The sequence below is a fragment of the Colias philodice genome, chromosome 2 (genome assembly GCF_061535455.1).
Source record: "Colias philodice isolate Cphi_HAF_F1 chromosome 2, ilColPhil1 Martin Lab GWU primary, whole genome shotgun sequence".
Classification (NCBI taxonomy): Eukaryota; Metazoa; Arthropoda; class Insecta; order Lepidoptera; family Pieridae; genus Colias; species Colias philodice.
Genome location: NC_143087.1, coordinates 7267188 through 7275560, shown reverse-complemented (window position 1 = coordinate 7275560; position 8373 = coordinate 7267188). Strand labels below are relative to the sequence as shown.

Below are 8373 nucleotides of genomic sequence, written 5' to 3'. Positions count from 1 at the left end.
TTTTTAAACATATTATCATGCTATCACCTCCGGGGGAGGAGCTGTGAACCTTTACTTTTCTTACGTATTCCGTGTACTACGACAGCGTACAATCTAAAGACTCATGTTTAAATGTTGTTTTTGAGTAAGCCATGCTATTATCTAGCTTTACACTATAAAAACTACGTCATTTACGTAATTTGGGCAGAGAAACTGTTTAATGAATCTTAGTACTATAAAGACAAATTTGATTCAGCGCCATCTATGAGATTTCGTAAAAATCAAATCAATTTACATGTTAACACTACTGAACACAATGTTAAAAATTAATAATTTAAATATAATTATGTTAGTTATTTATTTAACTCTTTAACCCAAAATAAATCTTCCCTTCCCTATAAGGTGCGCTTATAATTCGTGTGAATATACTACATTTTTAAAAGTGAGGGTAGATGTATATTATTTTAAGTCAAACTAGACACCATTACAGTTAATCTAATATTGATTGTGTTCATTGGTTACATTTTTAAAAATCTTCGTGTTTTAATAATTCGATCACGAGGCGGGACTCTAATACAAAAAGGTTAGTTCGTTGATAATTATTATTCATTCATCATTTACATGTTGTTAGTAAAAAATAATATACTTTGACTGTTAATACTTTTGTTCAGTATTTATCTATATGATTATTGCTTGGTAATTAATATATTTTCATGTCGTATACCTAATTATAAACATAAGTGTGATGTGAAACTAGCTGGATTTATTTTTACACCTCACAGTCTTATATTTTGTGTTAATGTTAAAATAGTATTAATAATAGTGTAAATCATAATATTTTTTCATAGTTAAAAATATTTCCTTTTTTCTGATGGTGTTGCCATCGAATTAAACCGCGCTGTCGTTTCGTTCACAAAAAGTCATGTTATTAGGACCGAATATGTAGCCGCCTCAACTTACGGAAACGAGAGTAACCTGCGTTGTCTGTTAGTTATTGTTTAGTCGAATTTAACGTTACATGGAAATTGGAATCTAAATATATGTATATAGGTAAACCAGAATCTGATGGCAATTAGGGAAATCAAAATTTTGAGTGTGCAACCCTGGGGAAAATGGACTGAACGATCTTGATACTGCTTATTTTTTATTTTGTCCTCAATATCATTACTCACATTACATAAGTGGACAATACTGTACTTAATAATGAGATATCCACTTAATATTATGTAGGTACATACTTACATGTATAATATACAATAATTATACAAATTACTTTTATACAGGTAATACATATTATTATTTACACATACCTATATTTGTATATTCATTACCAGTATGCCATGTGAAAATATCGATATAATGATATTGTAGATCAAAATTTTTTATAAAATAAAATAAAAATAAAATAAAATTATGTTTATTTTCGTAAGTATTAACAGACACACATTATAAAATTGACTTGGACAGCTTGGACTTGACGAATAGCCGTATTGGAAACTCCTGTAATAAGTTTTCATAAAATTATATTCTAATCAACAAACAATATTATAGTTACCTACATATAATATTTTTTAATTTATAGTATCAAAACGGGTAAGTCCAATTTACCAATAAAATCTTCAAAATTGAAAATTGTGATGTGTTTGACCCTTCTTCATCGAATGTTTTTCTATACACATTATAAACAACACCTCTTGCTTGTGATCGCAGCGGCTTTTTCGACATTTTCGAAGATTTTTTAGACAAAATCCTAAAAATTATTCATCAACTGCAAAAAAGACAAATAATTTGACATCCAATTTGATAGTTGTCAAATAAGTTGCCACATAAAAATCTTTTATTTCTTAAATATAAATATGCCATCAGATTCTGGTAGACCTATACCTACTTATATTAAATCTGTAGAGGTCAATTCTGCACATGAAATATATTTCCTAAATAACTATTATTTTTCATATTCGTGAGCAGAGCAGCAACTCCATTTTTAAGCTTTCGTCGCGTGTGCGTTCTTAATGCGTGTATCTTAATGGTTAAAGCTACACAGAAATCAAGTATGAAAGAAATGTTCTCCATATTATATAAAAAATATCTCCCGACATCATAAATGTCTATCTTTTATGGTTGAGCTTAGGAGTTCAAAGCTTTCTGATTATATTTGTCTACTAGCTGTCCCCGCGACTTCTTTCGCGTGGAATAGTGACTATGGGACCTATGACCATGGGCTCAGGGTGGGGCAACAATAAAAAATCATTTTTATTTTCATGCTCCCACTCCCGCGCCCACTCGCACTCCCACGCCATATGCCACGTTCAGTCCCAATCCCACGCCCACGCCCACTCCCCTTCACAATTAGTACCTACCAGATCAAAGCCAGGGTAAGCGCCCCACCCAGCCCCACCGTGGCTACGCCCATGCTGAATTACTACTTAAGATACAATTATTGAGTAAATACGTACTAAAGTCCGGTCGCGAAGCAGAAAGAATTTCGTACAATGACCTCTTTACCTACTGACAGTGGTCACAAACATTTTTGAATGAAGTGCAGTTTACATGAAATATTTGGAGGAGAAAATGTTTTTTACTAATTTATTAAATAAATGTCCTCTATTCATTTACAATACTTATTAGTTAGTTACATTTTAACTTTTTCAATAACAACGATATATTATATATAAAAAAGTGTGCGTGTACACACATAAGAAGTGAAACTTCTATATGACCTTATTTTTCAAAAAATAATTTACTATGTAGGTACAATATTACAGAAATACGTTATTCTAACACGCGATTTCGACTTAGGCGGATTTTGATTGGACATAAAGAGTTTGAGGTTTATTCTTATAAATTTTGAATTCACAAAATCATAATTGAACACCTGACACCAATCAAGCAAACACAAACCTTACGCTCTCAGGTTAAAGGTTTACAATCCCTAAGGACGGCGGTCATTGCACCTGTGCGAGCAAGACACATTATTTTTACAAGGGAGTGACAGTGACAGGTTAATGTACGAAATTCTTCCTGCTCCGCGACCGGACTTTACCATAAATAATTAAAAGAATTGTTATTAAAATTTCTTACTAAACTGTGCTAAAAAACTTACGTACCAAATTATTAAAGAAAATCAAGAAATGAAATGCCTAACCTATACCAAATAGTTACTACATAATGTAATTAAAAATTATGATTAGTATATAATATCGAAAATCAAAAAAGAAATGCCTAACTAATTCTACGTACGTGTACGTCTACGTAAAATTTCTTTTAAATTATGTCATATTATTTTTTAGGAACCAGGGGGGGGAGAGGAGCAAATTCTATTTCCTTCCTTTCTTAAACGGATGTTTTTAATAATCTATGGTGAAGCCACTGATCAGCTTAATCGATACTCAGTTTTTATCAAATCCAGCAACAAATCCAAATTAGATCTTTCCTGTCTCACGCACGTAACTAAAGGCTGAGAAGAGAGAGAGAGCACGTAACTAAACCGTTTAGACGAAGAAAAGTGTATAGAAAAAGGAATAAATAATTTCATAAACTTCCCGACGATCTTTAAAAATAAATTATAACTCTCATTTTTTTCATTCCCACTTTTACCCCTATGTAGGTATAATAAGTGGATGAACCAATTTTGATACACTTTATCTAAGAACCAGCGTCGGAAAATATTCTGCCTAACAAAAAAAACCGCATCTAATTCGGTTTACCTGTTAGCCAGCTACGGTGCCATAGACAGACACACACACACACACAGAAATACATAGCGGTCAAACACATAACACCAGTCTTTTTGCGTCGGGGGTTAAAAATATAATACGACATAATTTAAAGGACATTTTATGTGGAAAATTTACCTATACACCAGGGTAGATAATTTTTGAAACAAAAAAAAATCGCAGTAGGATGAAACCCATTAGAAAAGGATATGATAAAAATGTAAGGAAAAATAAATTACGGTCAATCGGAGTTCGGGAAGTGGGAGGGGGGGGAGCTTTTAAGAGAAAAAAATGGTTTCTCTCGATTTCTCGATAATAATAACACCTGCTAATTTTTTTCTACATATTTTAATTGTACAGACATCACTTTTCCACAATTTTATTATATGTATTGCTTCACAAGCATTGGCAGACGACAAGCGCTTGTCGCCATCCGTCGCGATTTGAACTGAGCGTTCCCACGGCATGTGTGCGTATGGCAAGCACTGGCGAGCGACAAGCGCGCCGATTCCCATGGCATGTGGTGTGGTGTGGCGCGGTCGGATTTGTGAAGCAAACATGTCGTGGGAATCAGGCTTTAACTTAATTTTTATTCACCCGCATCAGTGCCACCTAAAAAATCTTTATATCGAAATTCGAGCAAAGTTAAGAAAATGAGAAATAAGAGTTCTCAAGGATCGTTAGAGATAAGAGGCTTACTATTGACCGAAAACAACATGTGTTATGCCGAACCTGAAACCGCTTCACAACGAGAATTGCGGCTCACAGCTGACCGCGAACGGCATGTACTATCCTGTGAGACCGAAACCTTCACTGAGAGGGTATAACGTCTCACAGCTGATCGCAAATGGCATATTGTACTATCCCGTGAGACCGAAACCCTCACTGAGAGGGAATTACGTCTCACAGCTGATCACGATCGTCATATTTTATCTCGAGAATCTGAAACTTTTACTCAATATGAAGACCGTTTGACAAATAATAGGGTGCACCATAATATTATTCGATCTCTCGAAGATGAACATGAGCATAAGCAATGACTAGAGTAGGGACGCGAATATTACCATTATTTGAGACAAGAACGATTAATAAGTTTGTTTAATGAAAGATTAAGAATTGAAACTATTGGTCTCTTGAAACGGACGAATAGCGAGAGGCCCGTCTTACTGCAGACAGATTTCGACATAGTCTTAATGACTTAGAGGTAAACATAGAAGATCAATCTACAAATTCGGTGGTGTGGTCCGACAAATATAAAAGTGGGTTTGCTTATAACCTCACAATTGATTACCTACAGATCATCTTCTGTATAGGCGATATTAACGTAGTATGTTATTTTTGTAATGCTTTAAAGTGGAGTAAGGAGTCGGCTTTCGTTTGAAGATACGCCGGAACCTTTGAAATCACTACTTTTAAGTTTTAGAGGAACATGTGCAATCTAAACAGTTCTTAGACAATATTAGCTCTTATAGTATTGCGTTTTAAATGATCCTTTGGTGCTCAACAATTATCAGATGCTCCTTTCATTCTTACTTTTAAGATACAAGGTCAAGTTTATCATTTGATAGGATCCCTTTTGCCTGAAGGCCAACCTAAGTTTCTTTAAATATATTTTGTATTCGACTACGACGAATAATCGAATACAAGAAATCAATATTTCTCGAATTTAAAACTGAACTCATTTCACAATTTTAGAACATGTTAATTCATCAGGTTAATCCGTATATATGCGTTTTAAATCGACATTAGAAGCTTTTCCTCAAGATGGTGATATTAATATAAAATTGGTATAAATGCCGATAGACGGAAGTCTATCAGCACTCAGGAATTCCCTGAGCGTGTTATAACGCCCAGGCCACAGTATTACAATTTTTCCTACAGTAGGGCGACGAATGTATTTTCGCATAGCAACGGAGGGGAACTCGTGGGCGGGGGGGGGTAAAGTGACGCGGGCCACGTACCACAAACATGCTTAGTTTGTGGTACCGAGCGCGAAAGAAAGTCATCGTGTTTTTAGTAAAGTTACTATGTAAACTAACGTAATTTATTACTTAGGTACATATTCTATAATGGTGCGCTCAAATTGTTAATCTACATTTAATTTAGATTATTATTTTAATTACTAAGAAATGTAGAATTTAAATCACATTCATTCATGTTTTCCTCAGATATTCGATGTCTATGATTTTCGATGATTTTAAGATTTTCTTATCAGAGTATTCAATTTTAATGTAGTTAAATTTTATAAGAGACAATTAAGAACATTCAAAAATAAAGTGTCACGTATTTTTTTTAAACGACGAATGACGAAAAACGACCGAATCGCGGACGAAGTCGCGGGCAACAGCTAGTAATAATATATAACCAAATCTGTGGTATAACCCTAATATAATATGTTTTTGTTATGGTTTTTGATGGAGTTTTAGGGCAACATCGGATGGGCGACGAAATTGCAACATTTGCGAATGTCGTACTCGTACAAAACCTATTTTATTAACGAACAAACAAAAAAAGCTACCGTAACATTCTCGAATATCAGTATTTTTACACGCTTTATATTAGCTTCACCTGTATGTTTGTAACCGACTTCTTTGGGCGCGATTTTGACCCACTTTAAACGGCCAGATTTCGTTCAAACTTTGTAGATTTATTGAGGTCCGATGACAATACACTAGTTTGATAAAATTTTCTATTTTTTAGTTTGGTTTTCTATAAAAAGCGTGTTTTTTAGTTTTTTTTTAACTATTATTATTATTATAATAAACAAGGAATATAATAGACATGCATAACATCAAAACAATTTACACTTTTGATTTACGCTCTCAATATGAAACATTAGGCGAAAGGCCCATCACCTCACAAATTACACCTGCGTTACTAATTATTTCGGACACGGATATATCTTCTCTCATTTAATTCTTTATTTGTAACCGTGTTAAAATTGTATTTATTACCACCATCTGTCACCGCAGTAATGACTGCCGCACCACATGGGAAATGTAGTCTAATGCTTCAGTTTAAGATCAATTAAACTTCCCGAGGTCATTATGACGAAATCAATGAAGAGTTAAGAGCGTTTTAACATTAATCTGCTGTCTTTTTATTTTATGTTTTTAAAGAGATTATTTAAAATCCTATAAAAAATGTTCACGGAAGTACGTAGGTACTGGTAGAGCCTTAAATTCGCCTTAACATACATTAAGTTTTGACAACAAAATATAGAATCAATTCAGTATTATACGCAAACACGATTTTTGTAAAAAATTGCGAGATAAATTCTGAACTGCGTAAGCAGAGCATTACAATCAATATTTTCTTTCAGGTTGCTGAGGTCTGATCTTGATTTATAGGTGCGCAGCTTAAACTTACCGTATTATTAACAAGTTGTAAATCATTTATCGGAATTAGGACCGTGGAGAATCGGCACTTGATATTTGATGACTCGAGTACACTAGAACGATTTTATATAATTTGCAATATCTACATTTAATCTGTTTTACAAAGAATATTCTATTTATTTCATTACAACGGTAATTGTTTATTGTAAATGTAAAAAATATATATATATTTTACTTAACTGAGTATTTTTCTAATAATGTTTAAGTATTAAATATGTATATTTATTAAATTAATCAGTGTTTTTAGTTTTTACTATAATACCTGTTGTTTACTTTTTTTCATAAAACATCATTCTCATCTGTTACCACCTTAAGGATAAATAATTCAGACAATACCTGCGTAAATACTACGTCTTTGCGTTAAATGTTTTTGTTTTTCCGGAACAATATTATCATGTGTCGATTTTAGCATTGGAAATTATAAAGTACAGTGTACGTTGATCACGACTGCGTCCGCGTCGATTAATTAAAGAAGTTTTATATTTACTTCGATTCGTTTTTTCAAAATTTTTGGTGCTCTTCTTATATATCCTATGATAGTTCTGTCTTTAATTTTAACTTTTCGACCGACTTCAAAAAGGAGGAAGTTCTCATTCGAATGTATTTGTTTTTAGGTTTGCTATCTCGGAACTTTCGATTGGGTGAACCGATTTTGATGATTCTTTTTTTATTTGAAAAACTTGCCTTCAATTTAAATTTTGTCCAGTTCAGACTATTTCACTTAGGCGCTTTGTTTATGTTAAAAAATAATTATATCTTTATTATGTTATTTATGCGTTTACAAGAAAGTTGTGTTAGTTACACTGCATATAAGTCAAAAAGCTCTGAACGTATTTTAACAATTTTTGTTTATTGTATTTGTATTCGATTGGATAATAACTGTTTATTAAAAAAAAAAGATTAACAGGTCAGGATCGTGTAAAGCAGCTATTTAGTAATCAAAAATCGTAAAAAATTATAACAGTTCCAGTACTCCATTAGATATTTTCCAGAAACTAAAGATGGAAGACTTGTGTCATTTATTTCTCGCTCTAATTTGATTAAAATAATAGCAGCTAAATTCAGATATAATGTGATCGTAAACTATATAGTATATAATATGTACTAACTTATACTTGCTAAATTAATTTAATAAGTATGTGATAATAAAATATAACATTATTTAGCAATAAATGAGTACTAACAATTTCCCTCACACAAGTGAAACACGCCCTTATTCAATTCGAATTAAAACATAAATATTTAACCTGTTACTTGAAAACAACATGTAAGTGAGTTAA

The 8373-nt window shown here is 32.7% G+C and overlaps 1 long non-coding RNA gene across 1 annotated transcript; it reads right to left on the bottom strand.

The window, feature by feature from the left end:
* Positions 1-1380: 1380 nt before the first annotated feature.
* Positions 1381-1868, bottom strand: LOC149490542 (uncharacterized). Its single transcript, XR_016316909.1, has 2 exons — positions 1588-1868; positions 1381-1479 (listed from the first exon to the last, which is right to left on the bottom strand). It is a non-coding gene; the product is annotated as an uncharacterized LOC149490542 (long non-coding RNA).
* Between the last annotated feature and the right edge of the window lie 6505 nt (positions 1869-8373).